The following is an 18,502-nucleotide window of genomic DNA, read 5'->3' on the forward strand; positions in this document are numbered from 1 at the left end:
ACCCAACCCAGCCCCCCGAACGAAGACTGAGCCGAGCCCGCGCTGGTACTTTAATACATAAAGTAACTGAAACCCCTGAGCTGAGAGGCCGACTACTAATAAGCCACGTGTGCTGAAGGCCGTTCTGCACCAAGCAGGCCACTCTCCACCCCTTCCTCCAAGGCCGCACGTGCGCCCCGCTTCTTCCCACCCAGTGCCTCTGAACAGCTGATCAGGCGGGCTGGGGGTAGGGGAAGGAGCTGAGGGGGGGCTGCCTGTGGTGCTTAGCACCTACCATTTTTTTCCAGCCCTGGAGCATCAATGGACTCGGTTCTTATGGTGCCCCAGCCAAGCCTCATGGCAGCATAACACAGGTGCAAAAACTCACATCCTGCCAATTTTTCCTTCCCATCCCCAAATTCTGATGCCTAATCAGAGGAGGAGTAGAAGATCCTGATACAGCAGTAAATCTGGATGTTAATAGAGCCTGACACTGTGGCACACGTGCTGCAAAGCCCCAGATGCAGCTTGTGATCCAGACAGTGTGTGGCACAAATCTCTAATTTATCCCACAAATAGAGAACAAGTGTGGATGGTGCTGCTGCTACACACAGCAGTCTGACAAATACCCAGATTTGGCATCTTGAATCTGCCAGGTTTTAGCCCCTAATTCCCAAAATACAATTAGCCACTCTTATTGCACTTTAAAAATCTGGACACTGATGTGCTCCATCCCAATAGTGCTGCAAAAACTCAGGTCTGGATCCTACCAGCTTCATCCAAATTTTGCCCACAAACCCAGTATAATATAAATCAGAAATTAGGAGCTGTAGAAAATTGATAGTGGAAGTCAAAGGACACAAGAAGAAATCTGTGGCCACTAGAGTCAAGGACAGTAAGGAGATTTTAAAATATGTTAGGAACAAAAAGAATTTGACAATGGTATTAGTCCATTACTGAATCATAGAAGATTAGAGTTGGAAGACACCTCAAGAGATCATCTAGTCTACCCCCTGCTCAAAGCAGGACCAACCCCAACTAAATCATTCCAGCCAGGACTTTGTCAAGCCAGGCCTTAAAAACCTCTAAAGATGGAGATTCCACCACCTCCCTAGGCAACCCTTTCCAGTGCTTCACCACTCTCCTAGTGAAATAGTTTTTCCTAATATCCAACCTGGACCTCCCCAACTGCAACTTGAGACAACTGCTCCTTGTTCTGTTGTCTGCCACCATTGAGAACAACCTAGTTCCATCCTCTTTGGAACTACACCTTCAGGTAGTTTAATGCTGCTATCAAATGTCCACTTGCTCTTCTCTTCTGCAGACTAAATACGCCCAGTTCCCTCAGCCTCTTCTCATAAGTCATGTCCCCCATTTTCCCACAGTCATGTCCCACCCTAATCATTTTAGTTGCCCTTGCTGGACTCTCTCCAATTTGTCCACATCCTTTCTGTAGTGGGGGTCCCAAAACTGGATGCAATACTCCAGATGTGACCTCACCAGTGCCAAATAGAGGGGAATAATCACTTCCCTTGATCTGGTGGCAGTGCTCCTACAAATGCAGCCCAATAGGCCATTAGCCTTCTTGGCAATAAGGGCACGCTGTTGACTCATATCCAGCTTCTCGTACACTGTAATCCCCTGGTCCTTTTCTGCAGAACTGCTGCTTAGCGAGTTGGTCCCCAGCCTGTAGCAGTGCATGGAATTCTTCTATCCTAAGTGAAGGATTCTGCACTTGACCTTGTTGAACCTTATCAGATTTCTTTTGGCCCAATCCTCCAATTTGTCTAGGTCACTCTGGACCCTATCCCTACTCTCCAATATATCTACTTCTCCCAGTTTAGTGTCATCCGTTAACTTGCTGAGGGTGCAAGCCATCCCATCATCCAGATCATTAATGAAGATGTTGAACAAAACCAGACCCAGGACTGACACCTGAGGCACTCTACTTGATACCAGTTGCCAACTAGACATGGAGCCACTGATCACTATCCCTTGAGCCAGACGATCTAGCCAGCGTTCTATCCACCTTAGAGTCCATTCATCCAATCCATACTACTTTAACTTTCTGGCAAGAATACTGTAAGAGACTGTATCAAAACTTTGCTAAAGTCAAAGTATATCATGTCTACCGCTTTCCCCATATCCACAGAGCCTGTTATCTCTTCACAGAAGGCAATGAGGTAGGTCGGGCATTAATTGCCCTTGGTGAATCCAAGTTAACTGTTCCTTATCACCTTCCTCTCCTACAAGTGCTTCAAAATGGATGCCTTGAGGACCTGCTCGGTGATTTTTCTGGGGACTGAGGTGAGGCTGACTGGTCTGTAGTTCCCCGGATTCTCTTCCCTTTTTTAAAGATGGGCACTATATTTGCCTTTTTCCAATTGTCCGGCACCTCCCACGATAGCCACGACTTTTCAAAGAGAATGGTCAACCGCTCTTCAATTACATCAGCCAAATCCCTCAGCACCCTCGGATGCATTGCATCCAGCCCCATGGTCTTGTGCATGTCCAGCTTTTCTAAATAGTCCTTAATCTGTTCTTTCACCACTGAGGGCTGCTCACCTCCTCACCATACTGCGCTGCCCAGTGCAACAGTCTGGGAGTTGACCTTGTCTGTGAAGATCAAAGCAAGAAAAGCATTGTCTACTTTAGCTTTTCCCACATCATCTGTCACTAGGTTGCCTCCCCATTCAGTAACGATCCCACATTTTCCCTGACCTCTTTCTTGTTAACTTACCTGTAGAAACCCTTCTTGTTATCCTTCACATTCCTGGCTAGCTGCAACTCCAGTTGTGCTTTGGCCTTCCTGATTACACCCCTGCATGCTTGAGCAATATTTTTATACTCCTCCCTAGTCATCTGTCCAAGTTTCCACTTCTTGTAATCTTCCCTTTTTGTGTTTAAGCTCACCAGAGATTTCTCTGTTAAGCCAAGCTGGTCACCTGACGTATTTGCTCTTCTTTCTGCACATCGGGATAGTTTGTTCCTACACCCTCAATAAGACTTATTTAAAATACAGCCAGTGTTCCTAGTCTCCTTTCCCCCACATTTTAGCCTCCCAGGAGATCTTTCCCATCAGTTTCCTGAGGGACTGAAAGTCTGCTTTTCTAAAGTCCAGGGTCTATATTCTGCTGCTCTCCTTTCTTCCTTTTGTCAGGATCCTGAACTCAACCATCTCATGGTCACTGCTGTCCAGGTGCCACCCACTTCTACCTCCCCTACCAATTCTTCCCCGTTTGTGAGCAGCAGGTCAAGAGGAGCACAGTCCCTAGTTGGTTCCTCCAGCACTTGCATGAGGAAGTTGTCCCAAACACTCTCCAAAAGCTTCCTGGATTGTTTGTGCACTGCTGTGTTGCTCTCCCAGGAGATGTCAGGGTGATTGAAGTCCCCCATGAGAACCAGGACCTGTCATCTGGAAACTTCAGTTAGTTGTCTGAAGAAAGCCTCATCTACCTCATCCTCCTAGTCTGATGGTCTATAGCAGATGCTCACCATGACATGACCCTTTTTGCTCTTGCCTATAAACTTAACTCAAAGACTCTCAACAGGCTTTTCTTCAATTTCATACTGGAGCTCTGAGCAATCATACTGCTCTCTTATATACAGTGCAACTCCTCCACCTTTTCTCCAGCACCTGTCCTTCCATGACAGTGCTCCAGTCATGTGAGTTACCCCACCAAGTCTCTCTTATTCCAATCACATCATAGTTCCTCGACTGTACCAGGACTTCCAATTCTTCCTGCTTGTTTGCCAGGCTTCTTGTGTTCGTGTACAGGCACCTAAGATAACTAGCCAATTGCCCTACTTTCTCAGTATGAATCAGGAGGCCTCCCCTGTTTCACCCTTCTCCTTGTGTTTCCTCCCAGTATCCCACTTCCCCACTTACCTTAGGGCTTAGGTCTCCATCCCCTGGCGAACCTAGTTTAAAGCCCTCCTCACTAGGTTAGCTAGCCTGCCTGCAAAGATGCTCTTCCCTCTCTTCGTTAGGTGGATCCCATCTCTTCCTAGCAATCCTTCTTCCTGGAACAACATCCCATGGTCGAAGAATCCAAAGCCCTCTCTGACACCACCTGCGCAACCACGCTTTTACTTCCACAATTCGATGGCCCCTACCTGAGCCTTTTCCTTCAACAGGGAGGATGAACGAGAAAAAACGGTTACTCACCTTCTTGTAACTGTTGTTCTTTGAGATGTGCTGTTCATGTCCATTCCAACCAGGTGTGGGCACACCGTGTGCACACCAGGCAGAAGATTTTTCCCTTAACAGCATCCATAGGGTCAGCCTGGCTGCCCCCTGGAGTTGCACCTTCATGGCACCCAATATAGCGCCCTGCCGACCCTCCACCCCCCTCAGTTCCTCCTTGCCATCCACTCCAACAGAGGGGTAGGAGGGTGAGTATTGGAATGGACATGAACAACACATCTCGAAGAACAAGTTACGAGAAGGTGAGTAACCATTTTTTCTTCTTTGCTTGTCCAACCAGGTGATTCACAGGCCAGAGTCCAGGAGGTGGGGCAGAGCCATCCACAGATTGGAGCATGGCTCATCCAAAGGCTGCGTCATCTCTGGTCTGTTGTGTGATTGCATAGTGCATCATAAACATATGTATCGAGGACCACATTGCCACTCTGCAGATTTCCTGGATGAGAACCTGAACCAAGAATGCAACTGAGGAGGCCTGAGCCCTGGTGGAGTGTGAAGTGATTGGTGGAGCGGGCACCTTCACCAAGCCATAACACTCCGGAATGCCTGATATGATATGCATGGTATGATTGAAATGAGATGGAGAGACCCTTCATCCTGTCTGCCACTGCTACGAATAACTGGACAGATTTTCGGAACAGCTTAGTTCTCTCTATATAGAAGGCCAGCACTCTGCAGACATCCAATGAGTGAAGCCTTCACTCCCTGCCTCAGGAATGTGGCATAGGATAGAACACTGGGAGGAAGATGTCCTGGATGATGTGAAACTGGGAGACAACTTTAGGGAGAAAGGCCAGGTGTGGCCTGAGCTGAACCTTGTCCTTAAAGAATACTGTGTAAGGGGGCTCAGATGTAAGGGCCCTGGGTTCCAACACTCTCCTAGCTGAGGTTATCGCCACCAGAAACGCTACCTTGTATGAGACATAAAGCAGGGAGCATATCACCAGTGGTTCAAATGGAGGGTCCGTAAGTATGGCGAGGACCAGGTTAAGGTCCCAAGCTGGGACAGGCTGATGTGTTTGCGGGTAGAGTCTGTCAAGGCCTTTGAGAAAACAGCTGACCATAGGGTTCGCAAAGACTGAGTGGCCGTCTGTGCCTGGATGGAAGGCTGAGATGGCGGTCAAGTGGACCCTTATGGATGACATAGAGAGAGTCCGTTGTCTAAGATGATGCAGGATGAGTCCAATATAAATGGGATCAGGGCAACTGTCGGCAACTGATGGCGCTGCTTCGACCAGAGAGAGAACCTCTTCCACTTGGCTAGGTATGTTGCCCTTGTGGAGGGCTTGCTACTGCCAAGGAGAACTTGTCTGACTTGATCAGAACAGGATAGTTCCATGGCATTTAGCCATGGAGCATCCATGCAGTGAGGTGGAGCGACTCTAAGTTTGGGTGCCAGAGGCGGCCGTGATCCTGCATGATCAGATCCGGGACCAACGGTAAGGTGACCAGGATTGCCACAGACATTTCCAGGAGCGATGTGAACCCGTGCTGGCATGGCCAGGCTGGAGCTATCAGTATAACCCGGTCTGGTCCCTTTGGACCTTGAGGAGCATTTTGTGGACCAATGGTACTGGTGGGAACGCGTAAAGCAGATGGTCCCCCCACAGGAGAAGAAAGGCATCCGTGATAGAACCTGGGCTGCGATACATGAAGAAGCAAAATAGTTGACCCTTCCTGTTGCTGTGTGTGGTGAACAGGTCTATCTGGGAAAAGTCCCAGAGATGGAAATTTGAGCTCATTATATCCGGCCGGAGGGACCACTCGTGGCCATAAAAAACTCGGCTGACACTATCTGCCAACTCATTCTGTATCCTGGGGAGGTATGATGCCTGCAGGTGCTCTACACAAGTCCCACAGCATGAGGGCTTCCTGACACAGGGGAAAGGAGTGTGCACCCCCATTTGTTGATATAAAACATTGCCGTGGTGTTGTCCATGAGGACTGATACGCATCTGCCTGATGTGTGGGCTCTGAAAACCTGGCATGCCAGGCGCACCGCTCTCAGTTCTCTGACATTGATGTGTTGAGTGAGGTCCACCTGAGACCAGAGGCCCTGAGTCCTCAGGTCTCCCAAATGTGCCCCCCAGCACAGATCCGAGGCATCTGTCATTAATGAAAGGGATGGCGAGAAGCTGGCAAAAGGTACTCCCGCACAAATTACCTGTGGGTTGAGCCACCACAAGAGGGAGTCTAATATGGGGCGAGGCAGGGTTACAATGCTGTCCAGAGCATCTTGAGCTGGTTGATAAACTGACACTAGCCATGACTGGAGTGGGCAAAGTCTGAGTCTTGCATGCTGAACTACATAGGTGCACGCAACCATGTGCCCCAGCAGTTTCAGGCAGTTTCTTGCTGTGGTTGTAGGGAACTGTTTGAGGCCCCGTATGATGTCCCCTAGAGACCAAAACCTGGCTTCTGGGAGGTACACCCTGGCTTGAGTTGAGTCCAGTACACCACCTATAAACTGTGTCCTCTGTACCAGGGAAAGTGTGGATTTGGCCTCGTTGAGAAGGAGATCTAGTTAGAGGAAGGTCCTTCTTATGAAGCCAACCTGCTCTTCCACTTGGGATCTGGAGTGGCCTTTGATTAGCCAGTTGTTGAAGTATAGGAAAACCTGTATCTGGCGCTTGCACAGGAACACACCAATGACTGCCATGTATTTGATGAAAACTCGAGGTGCTGCTGACAGGCCAAAAGAGAGGACAGTAAACTGATAGTGGCTGCTGTTCACCACGAATCTGAGGTAATGTCTGTGAGGTGGAACTATTGCTATGTGGAAATACGCATGCTTCAAGTCAAGGGCGGCATACCAGTCCCCTGGATCCAACGAGGGGATAATGGCGGTCAAGGAGACCATGCAGAACCTGAGTTTCTTGACAAACTTATTGAGCTCCCACAGGTCCAGGATGGGTCTGAGGCCACCCTGGGCTTTCGGTATTAGGAAATTAGGAAATACCAGAAATAGAAGCCCTTGCCCCTTTGGTCCTGATGAACCTTTTCCACTGTCCATACCAAGAGGAGGTAGTGCACTTCCTGAATTAGAAGTTGCTCGTGAAAGGGGTCCCTGAAGAGGGACAGGAAAGTGGGGTGGAAGGGCAGAAGGGCACAGAATTGGATGGAATATCATAGAACCATAGAATATCAGGGTTGGAAGGGACCTCAGGAGGTCATCTAGTCCAACCCCCTGCTCAAAGCAGGACCAATCCCAACCTAAATTATCCCAGCCAGGGCTTTGTCAAGCTTGACCTTAAAAACCTCTAAGGAAGGAGATTCCACCACGTCCCTAGGTAACCCATTCCAGTGCTTCACCACTCCTAGTGAAAAAGTTTTTCCTGATATCCAACCTAAACCTCCCCCACTGCAACTTGAGACCATTACTCCTTGTTCTGTCATCTGGTACCACTGAGAACAGCTCTACCATGTGGCGCACCCAACGGTCTGAGGTGATACAGGATCGAGCATGGTAGAAAGGGGATAAAAGGGATGAGAAGGCAAGAGGTGATGGATTCAGATCTTGAACTGGTGAGCCGTCCTTGACCGCACCTTCAAAAGCAGGATCTGGGGCTGGCCGAAGCTTGGACTGGCCAGAGCTCTGCCCCAAGTAGGGGTGCTGCCTCCTTCTACTCTTCCTATTTCGCCTATGAGGGGTGTCCTGGTGGTTCTGGGGCTGGTAGAACCTGGACGGAAGCTGTGGTCTGAAATGCCTATGCTGGGTGGCTGGTGTGGAGCCCCAAAGATCCTAAGGTGGCCCTAGAGTCCGTCAGAGTATAAAGTCTCTTATCCGTTTTTTCAGAAAATAGGGTCAAGCCTTTGAAGGGGAGGTCTTGGATTGTTTGCTGGACCTTATGGGACAGACCAGAGACCTGCAACCAGGAACCCCTTCACATTACAACCCCCATGTCCAGTGTACATGAAGCTGCATTTCCTGCATCCAATGCCACCTGTAGGGAAGTTCAGGAGACCAGCTTCCCTTCCTCCACTAATGCGGAGAACTTAGTGCAAGAGTCCTGCAGCAGGAGCTCTGCAAACTTGGCCATCATTGCACAAGTGTTGTGTGCATATCTGCTCATGATGGCCTGCTGGTTTGTGATGCAGAGTTGTAGAATCATAGAATATCAGGGTTGGAAGGGACCTCAGCAGGTCATCTAGTCCAACCCCCTGCTCAAAGCAGGACCAATCCCAACCTAAATCATCCTTCCTGCTGAACAGGTCGAGTCTTTTCACCTCCCTATTTTTAGGGGAGGGACCCTGGAAGCCTGGGTGCTCTCGCTGATTGGCTACATCAACTACCAGCAAGTTGGGGGATGGGTGGGTATATAAGTGTTCATACCTCTTAGAAGGGACAAAGTACTTCCTTTCATTTCTCTTGGCTGTAGGGGCCAGAGAAGCAGGGGTCCACCACAAAGTCTTAGTCTTGTCGACTATGGTCTTTATCACCAGTAGGGCGACCTGCAATGGAGGGCATGAGGAGTTCACGACTGGGTCCGATTCCTCCACCACCACCTCTGCCTGTATGCCCGGGTTTTGGGCAGCATGTCATAAGAGCTGCTGGCATACCCTATTATTCTCCAGAACTGGGGCCGCTGATGTTCTTGCAACCACTTCATCCGGTGAGGATGAGGAGGAGAAGCCTGGCAGCGGACCTTGCTCACTTCCTTCAGTGCCCCATGGATCTCTCGGCACGTGGAATTCCAGGGGGTGCGGTCCTGGGGCCGCTGGACGTGGAAATATTGGTGCTGCAGTTGGTGCTGAAGCTGCTAGATCCAGCGATGCTGATCTTGTTGATGCCGGTGGAGTCGCAGCCGAAGCCATCGGTGGTGCCGCTGATGGGAGGGTCAGTGCCAGAGCTGTGGTGTGTAACAGCGGTGCCAGTGCTTCAGTCGGTGGTGCCACTGCTGGCGGTGCTTGTGAGGGGACGAAGGATGCTGATGACACTGATGCCAACCGGGACCTCAGGTCCCTGACATGTCCCTGGTTCTGGTGTTATGCCCAGGGTGTCCAAAAGGGCCATTGAGATGATGGCTGCCACTGCTGAGGCCACGGTGCTGGGTAGGGCTGTTGGCTATGGCGGGATCTGGACCTCCTGCTCCTGCTCCTACTGGAGTGATAGGATTCTGCCTCCGAGGTCTCTGAATAGGAGGACCACTGAGTAGCTATGACCTGGGCTCCCAGAGAGCGGTTCCGAGAGGCCAGGGATTGGTGTGGCTCCTCTGCATGAGTGGGCTTTGCCGGGGAGAAGTGCACGTGGGATGGGGATCAGTGCGCCATCAGTGCTGCTTTGCCCCTTGACTGGAAGTGAGGCTGCACAGTCACTGGCGACTTGTCCCTCCTCTATGGGAGGAACATCAGGTCCTTAGCTGCCTCAAATGCCTCCACCATAGACGGGAGCTGGAGGTGGTCACCTTGGCGATCTGGGGACTGTGTAGGGTTCAGACTCGACTGAACCCCAGTTGGGGTAGGAGTTGACGAAACCCTTGAGGGTTGTGAGGTGCTTGTGGATGCCACAGGCCCTTTAGATTTTGGCGGGGGAGACTGACCCCTCTCTGGCCTTTTCTTCTTTAGCAGTACCAGGGACTGAGAGCAGTGCCGCACCGAAGATGGCTTTTTATGTCTAGAGCCGTGGCAGTGCTGAGGGGCCTTAGGGTCCTTGTTCGGCACCCGTTCATGCACTGTCGGCACAAGAGCACTGTGGACCGATGAAGAAGTACTCAGCACGGGTTCTGCGGACCCGGGGTCAGAATGTGGTCATAGTGCCGCTTCTATCAGCAGGATCTTAAGTCTCTGCTCCTGGTCTTTAACGGTCCTAGGTTGGAAACCTTTGCAGATCCTGCACTTGTCCTTCTGGTGGCTCTCCCTGAGGCACCACAGACAGGAAGAGTGTGGGTCACTCTTGGGCATAAACTTGCCAGAGTCCTCACAGAGTTTAAACCGTAGGGACCCAGACATACCCCAGAAGTGAGGAAGACGTTGGAGGGGGAACTCCCCAAACAAAGTTAAACTACTACAAACTATTTCTAACTAACTATTTACGCTATCGTACAGAAACTACAGAGAAAACTGCCAAAGCGCTTGCAGCAAGAGCGAGCTAGCTGTCACTGGCGGTAAGAAGGAACTGAGGGGGTGGAGGGTTGGCAGGGTGCTATATTAGGCACTGTGAAGGCGCAACTCCTATATCCGACCCTACGGACGCTGTTAAGGGAGAAATCTTCTGGCTGGCGCGCACACACCTGATTGGAGTGGACATGAACAAGCACTCGAAGAACAACATGACTTTCACCTCAAACTCCTTCATCCTTCTTCCCAGAGCCACATAGTCTGCAGTGACCTGCTCAAGGTCATTATTGGCAGTATCATTGGTGCCCACATGGAGAAGTAGGAAGGGATAGCTGTCCGAGGGCTTGATCTGTCTTGGCAGACACTCTGTTACATCCTGAATTCTAGCTCCAGGCAAGCAGCACACTTTTCGAGTTTCCCGGTATGGGCGGCAGATGGATGACTCCGTCCCCCTTAGGAGGGAGTCCCCAACCACCACCACCCGTCTTCTCCTTTTGGGAGTTGTAATCGTGGAAATCATCCCCCCATCCCTAGGTCAGTGCATCCCATGCCTTCCGGTCGATTGGGGTCTCCTGATACCTTCCCTCAGCTGACTCTTCCAAACAATTATCCGCTGTAGTACCTGTGCAGAGAGACTGAAAATGGTTTCTTACCTCTATCTGCATTGGGGGTACATGAGTTCTCCTCTTTCTTCTTCTGGAAGTCACATTCTGCCAGTTTTCTTCCCCATTCTGCACTGCCCTCTCTGATTCTTCAGCATGCTGTGCCTGCAGTATCAAACGCGGACTTCTATCCGGAAAGTCTTCGTTTTCTCTGATACAACGCAGGGCTGATACTTGGATTTCTAGTCCTTTAACCTTCTCCAATGTGGAGACCAGCTTGCACTTCATACAGACAAAGTATCCTCTGGGAGAAAGACAAACATGGCACATCCTGTGCAGGTCACAACAGCTGATTGATCACTCCTTATCCATATTGTCTTCTTTCTAAGAGCCTCTTCAGATGTCGTATTTACTGCTCACAGAAGCCTGAAAGGCAAAAGCTCTGTGGGAACTTCTCCCAGAAGAACTCCCAGGCAAACTCTCTGTTTGCTTCTCCTCTATTCTCAGCTCACTTGGTTCGTAACTGGCTGCTTTTTTTATAAGGCTGCTGACTCGAAGCAGTTGCCCCTGCTCAACCATTCAAGGCCCACCTGGAACAAAGCATTCCCAATTCACACTTTTCATACAAAACAAACAAACATACACGGTCAAACAGTCTCTGCAACTAGCAGCAGTCAAATAAAATGATCGCAGCAGACAGAACTCGGATATTCACCTCACCAGCTCACAACACAGACCCCCTAATGCAGCACTCACCGTAGCTTCTTCCAGACTGTTTCCAGGCAAACTCCCTCTGTTTTCTTCTCCTCTGTTCGCAGCTTCCAGTCTACCATGGAAATGGTAGAATTATCAATTATAATGCAGAAAAGGCAGAAGTATTAAATAAATATTTCTGTTCTGTAATTGGCAAAAAAAATTAATAATAATGATACAGTCTCATCACATGGTAACAACACTCTTTAATTCCACTAGTATCTCTGGAAGGTGTTAAGCTACTAAAGTTAGACATTTTTAAATCAGCAGCTCCAGATAACTTGCATCTAAGAGTTTTAAAAGAGCTGCTACATTAATGCTGCACAATTAATGCTGGTTTTCCACAAGTCTTGGAGCATTAGGGAAGTTCCAGAAGACTGGAAGAAAGCTAGCATTATGCCAATTTTTTTAAAAGATCAAAGGGATGATATCAGTAATTATAGTCCTGTCAGCTTGATTTTGATCCCAGGTAAGATAATGGGGTAAATGATAAAGGACTCAACTAATAAAAAACTAAAGGAGGGCAATGTAATTAATGCAAATCAACATGGGTTTATGGAAAATAAATCCTGTCAAACTAACCTAATATCTTTTATTTTAAGAGATTACAAATTTGGTTGATAAAGGTAATGGTGTTGATGTAAGATACTTAGACTTCTGTACAGTATTTGACTTTGAAGTTCACAACATTTTGATTAAAAAATTAGAACAATATAAAATTAACATGGCACACGTTAAAAGGATTAAAAACTGACTCATAGGTCTCAAAATGTAATAGTAATGGGGAATTATCACTGAGTTGATGTGTTTCTAGTGGAGTCCTACAGGAATGGGTTCTTGGCCCTGCATTATTTAACATTTTTATCAATGACCTAGAAGACAACAAAATCATCACAGATAAATTTTGGAGTTGATACAAAAATTGGGGGAGTGGATGGGTCATTGATTTAGAGTGATCTGGATTGCTTGATAAGCTGGGCACAAGCAAACAATATGCATTTTAATGCCCCTAAATGTAAATGTATGCATCTAGGCAGTAGCGTAGCTAGGAGGGAAGCAGAGGGAGTGACTGCCCCCCCCCCCCCGAGCACATTCACCAAAAGTAGCTCCTTTCCACTTAGCCAGCACTGGGCTCTGGATCCCGGTTTTGTGTGCGGATGCTGGCTAGCTCTCGGGTCCACACCACCCTCCCACATCCCCATCCTGGCTTGCTCCGCGGCTGCAAGCAGCAGCAGCTGGTTGCCTGGTTCCCTGGCGATGAGAAGGAGGAGGCTTCCGTCCGCCCACAGCTGCCTGGTTCGCTAAGCCGAGCCCCACTTGGCACACTCTGCCCAGGCAGGGGTGGGCTCTGCCAGGAGGGGAAGGGGAGGCAGTGCAGCCCCCCCAGTGCAGCAGGGTGGGGTGCTGAGGAGCAGCAGGCATGTGGAGGCAGCTTGCCACCGCTGCAGGTTGTTGAGGGACTGATGGAGACTGAGCTCTCAGGACTGGGGGAGGACTGTAGGTAACTGCTCCTAATGGCCTCTCTCCTTTACACACACACGTGTATAAGGAGTTAAAATTGGAAGTGCAGCTTTGTGAGGTCTGTATTTATAATTTTTTTCACTATTCAGAAAGAAACCTGTTTTCCACAAACTAGAAAAAAACACAGTTGTGTAGGGGAGATGGAATTTTTTTGTTTTGAAAAAAAGTATTAAAGGTTTAATTTATGAAATACTGACAAGATTGATTAATATGGAAGGTAATGACTGACTTCTGCCTCATTGGCTCAGTTTCTTAAGAGTTTTTTAGATCACAATGAAAGAGAATTCAGTGTAGTTCAGAAAGATTGTTCATAAACATGATATGTTCTTGAACTAAAACTAAATCTGATCTAACAAAAAAATTCTCTTAACTTAATGTCTCCTAGAATGTCAGCATTTTAGGAAAAGAGTTTAAGCAATGCAATAATTCATTAACTCAGTAATAATATTGGCTTACAGACTGTCTGTACAAAGCTGTAAAAAGAATGTTAAAGACTTTTTTTGTTTTTAAAGAGAAATACTATAGTGCACTCTTTTATACACAAAGTGTACTCATTTCCTTGAGAACCAGAAGTGTGACTGACAGATACTGTGGATCAGATACAGGGCTGTATCTAAACTGTGCTTAGTGCAGCTTGTGAAGGAAAGAGGCATAAAGGTGCTTTAAGGTGCCAGTTATGTCTCCTCAGTCTCACTGTTGACTAGCTGTAGACCCAGTGCTCAGAATTAATCAGTGTTCTCAGGGCTAGTGTACTCTATACTAGTTTTCAATTGCCTGCTAAATGCTTCAGCCATGCCACCTTTTCACTTAGCTATATCCTAAATAGTGGTGACTGGGAAGGGAGGGGAGGGGAAGGAAGGAGGAGTGTAGCAGATGCTAATTTGAGGTGAATATTCTCTTGGTCAGATGCTACTGGGTTTATGGCGCTTTGTGCTAGAGACTGAAGCAAAGTGGCTGATGAATAACCAGGAATCTAGTTAATAATTATTCTCTAAATTCAGCTTTCTTCATTCTCTCTTTCTGAATTTCACTAATTCAAAATAGTAGTGTGCAAGTTAACTGGATAATGGTAATAGCATAATCTCTTGTTATAACATTGTAAACCCTACTGCCTGATTTTTATATTAAACACTTGCTATACCTAATACAATAAATCCGACAGAAACAAAACCTAGGAAAACTTTATTCTTTCGGTGTCTTATTTAAAGTTTTCCAGTAATCTATCTCCTGTTGCTTCAGAATGCCTCATGCGTCACCCATACTGTTTGCAATAGGATTCAACCTGTGGCTTGACTACTGACTCTTTACTGCTTCCTGAAGAGCTGGGAGCTCAATATTCATCTCAGGCTAGGTCTACACTTAAGGGGGGGGAGGTACGCAACGTCAGCTATGTGAATAGCGTAGCTGAAGTTGGCGTATCTTAGGTCGATTTACCTGGCTGTGAAGAAGGCGGCGAGTTGACTGCTGCCGCTCCCCTGTCGACTCCACTTCCTCCTCTCGCTGCAGTGGAGTTCCGGAGTCGATGGCAGAGCAATCAGGAATCAATTTTATTGCGTCTACACTAGATGTGATAAATCGATCCCCAATAGATCGATCACTACCCGCCAATCCAGCGGGTAGTGTAGACATACCCTCAGATAGAAACTATATGCAGAAGCACATCTCTGTATATATGGGGTGGGGGAAGGGAATTATTGATCTTGTGCATATGTAATAGTGTTTGGTGTTTGTAAGACAAGGTATAATAATCACACTTCCAAATTGCAATGAACTGTGGAAAAGATCCTGTCTGGTATGAGAGATGTTACTTATACCTAGATGCACTTCCCTTCTCCACCCCCAGCCCTACGCATGCTGGCTTGCGAATATCACTGCTGTAGTGTCAGCATTTAAGAGAGCTTCACATTCACCACTTCTAGTATTACGGTAAGTTAAAACAAACTACAGTACATTGGGACATTAATACTCTATTACAGTGTTTGTATTAGCATATTAAAAGCAATAACACTTAACAGACCAGTATATCCAGGACATTACTAGCACACCTTTCCCCCCTTGATACCTAGTAGTTGCACTGTTATCTCCCATAGCTACTTATATTGCAGTTTTTTTGGTTAAAACTAAATTGGGAAGAAAGACGACTGATTCAGAACTTGTTAATGGTTACTTTATTGCTAAAGGGTGTAGTGAGGTGTAGGCTTGGAGAGAGGAAGGTTTCTATGATGTAGGCAAGATCAGGTATTTTATCTAAAACCAGAATATGTATGGTGCTGGTCTTCTTGGTGGCTGGCTGACCTTGAATTATTGTCAAAAGTTAGAGGATGTACTCTTCTCCTTCCTCACATTTTGGTTGAGGATTCCATTGATAAAGGGATTGGCCTCAAATACCTGGTTGAAGGACTCTTCCATGGTGTAGTTTTCATCTTGGGTGGCCCAGTCCTAATTATATTAAAGCATGTACTTTAGTCTTTGTAATTATCTGTTATAACTCTGTAGCTTTGTATGAAGGCAGGAGTAAAATAAAAGAAGCTGCAATAGTGCAACAGTTAACTAAAACTGAAAATTTACGTAATTTAAATCAGACTCCTAATCTTAATTTTTGCTTAATAAATAAGTTCATAAGAAAACTCTGTTGGGAAACTGCTACAGTTTACTTAGAAAGTGCACTTCTCCTATATAGGTCCTAAGGATCCTATCTGTCTGAATACTGGCTGTTCTTTCTTTGATCTGCAGAGTGACTGATGCTTTTCAGATATCAGTTGTGGGTACAGTGCCAGATCTGCAGCTTGGAGCAGGGCTGGGAGCTGAAGTCGGGGCCTCATCTGGGGGCAGAATTGTGGCCAGAGCCTGGGTGGTACTCCCTCCCCGCCTCCCCTAGGGGCTGGCCCAGGTCCCGGTTCCCACCCCCCCAAATGTTCCTCTACATCCCCATCCCACAGTTTGGGGACCACTTATAGCAGAAGCGGGCAAACTACAGCCCACAAGGCCATCCTGCCCGGTCCCTGAGCACCCAGCCAAGGAGGCTAGCCCCTTTCCCCTCCCCCCCCCAGCCTCAGCACCAGCAGCATGGCTGGCTCTGGCATTAAGGGGGCAGGGGGTTCCAGGGGGCAGTTGGGGACAGGGAGCGGTTGGAAGGGGCAGAGGATCTGAGTGGGGGCGGTCAGGGGATGGGGAACGGGGGCAAGGGTTGGATAGGTGTGGGAGTCCCAGGGGGCCTGTCAGGGGTCAGGGCAGTCGGGACTGGGAGCAGGGGGGCCAGCTAGGGGTGGGGTCCCTGGGGGGCAGTTAGGGGCGGGGGTTCCAGGAGCGGGCGGTCAGGGGACAAGGAGCAGGGGCGGTTGGATAGGTCGAGGGTTCTGAGGGGGGCAATCAGAGGGCGAGACAGGGCAGATTGTGCCTCCCCACCCTGACTCCCTACCCGGCCCTCCATAGTTTTGCAACCCCGATGTGGCCCTCGTGCCAAAAAGTTTGCCCACCCTTGACTTATAGTAATAGACTCAGAGAGCTCAATGTATTTAGCTTAACAAGAAGGTTAAGGGGTGACTTGATTAGTCTGTAAGAATTTACATGGGGAACAAATATTTAATAATGAGCTCTTCAGTCTAGCAGAGAAAGTATAACATGATCCAATAGCTGGAAGTTGAAGCTAGACCTATTCAGACTGGAAATGTAAATGTAAATTTGTAAATTTTTAACAGAGTAATCAATCATTGGAATAATTTACCAATGGTCATGATGAATTCTCCATTTCTGATCATTTTTAAATCCAGATTGGATGTTTTTCTAAAATATGTGCCCTAGGAATTATTTTGGGGAAGTTCTATGGCCTGTGTTATACAGGATGTCAGATGAGATGATCACAATCGTCCCTGCTGGTCTTGGAATCTATGCATGTATTTGTAAGTACCGAAGAATGTCCTCTCTCATTGCTGCAACCTGATCTTTGTCTTGGAGAAGCAAGCAATTCATTTTCCAAAAAAATGATTTTTGAGATTCATCCCAGCTATCAAAGACTGTTCCCAGCAGTGCACGAATGTTCTGCAGCTCTTGTCTGGTTCAATAAGGATTCAGAGACTAAAATAAAATCTATTCTAGTATATAACTGAGGAAGGTGTGAATAAAATGTGTGATCTCTTTCCCCGGGTGCATTTCTGTCCACCTGAGAGACTGAATTGTTAGCACAGAGAAATTAATGTTGCACCTGCTTCTTATATCTTTTTTTTTTGTTTAAACCAGATCTGCCCGTGAGGAATTCGTGTGCAATTGAAGTCTCCTTCAAGTATAACTTCCCCTTCTCCAAAGTGTTGCAGTTTTTTTTTGAGTCATTAAAAATTTTTTTTGCTTTAGATGGGGAACATACACTGAGGCTACTGTTATTAATAACCCAGCAATTGTGTCCTTCAATAAGACGAAACATCCCTCCTTATCCTTAAATTGATCTTTAATCTGAAAAAGTTCAGGTTTAGAAAATATTAAGCCCACTGCTCTTTTCTTTTCTCTGGCTGAAGCAAAAAGAAAGTCTGCTGAAAACCGATTACCTTTCATGGTAATAATTTGCCCCTCCAGAGAAAATGAGTTTCTTGAAATAAAATAATGAGTCTTTTTTTTTTTTTTTTAAAGTTCTGCCAGGTCTTTTTTTTCCTTTTAGTGTCATTATTTAGCCCTTTGACATTCAAAGATGTTACTTTAAAAGGAAGAACCATTGATAACTATTTCACTTCACTGAAAAACTTGAAACTCTGATTCTTTAGCTGTTTGATGGCATGAAGCCTTGTGTGGCCATCTCTCTCTTGTTTCTAATTATGTTGCATTTGCGTGCCTGAATATGGCTTGGCTTTTGGCTGTAAACTTTTGTATTTCTTATAATAATTTCCCTCCCCAGTTCCCTCTCCCCTCCTGCATTCCCTTAAATCCAAAAATATCAGAATAGCATATAAATCAGACCCCAAACAATTGTGCTTTTGCTGAAGCCCCAGGTCCTATACTCTCCCCATGAGCACTCAGACTATTTATCTTGTAATCCAAAGAAGATATGTTCTCCATTTACAGTAATCTTCACCCTTAGGGATAGATTACCATCTGATCATTTGAGTTACAAGGGGAGGATTTACACAGAACCCCTAAATGCTTCTCCACTTTCCCTCTATTTTCTCCATTCTCCTTAATCACTCCTTCCTTAGCGTTCTTTATTGTCTCTACAGAACCCATCTCTCACAGACTTATGATAACCCCAATTAAAGCGCACTTCACTCTATTTCCCTTCCAACATTAATGTAGTTACTTTACAACTGTTCATTTTTGGTGACTCCCAAGAACTGTCTTCTGGATGGGGGCTGCTTTAGCTATAGATGAACTAGGCAGGTGCCTATGGGAGGGCAGATTT

This window comes from Gopherus flavomarginatus, chromosome 8 (assembly GCF_025201925.1).
Source record: "Gopherus flavomarginatus isolate rGopFla2 chromosome 8, rGopFla2.mat.asm, whole genome shotgun sequence".
Taxonomy (NCBI): Eukaryota; Metazoa; Chordata; order Testudines; family Testudinidae; genus Gopherus; species Gopherus flavomarginatus.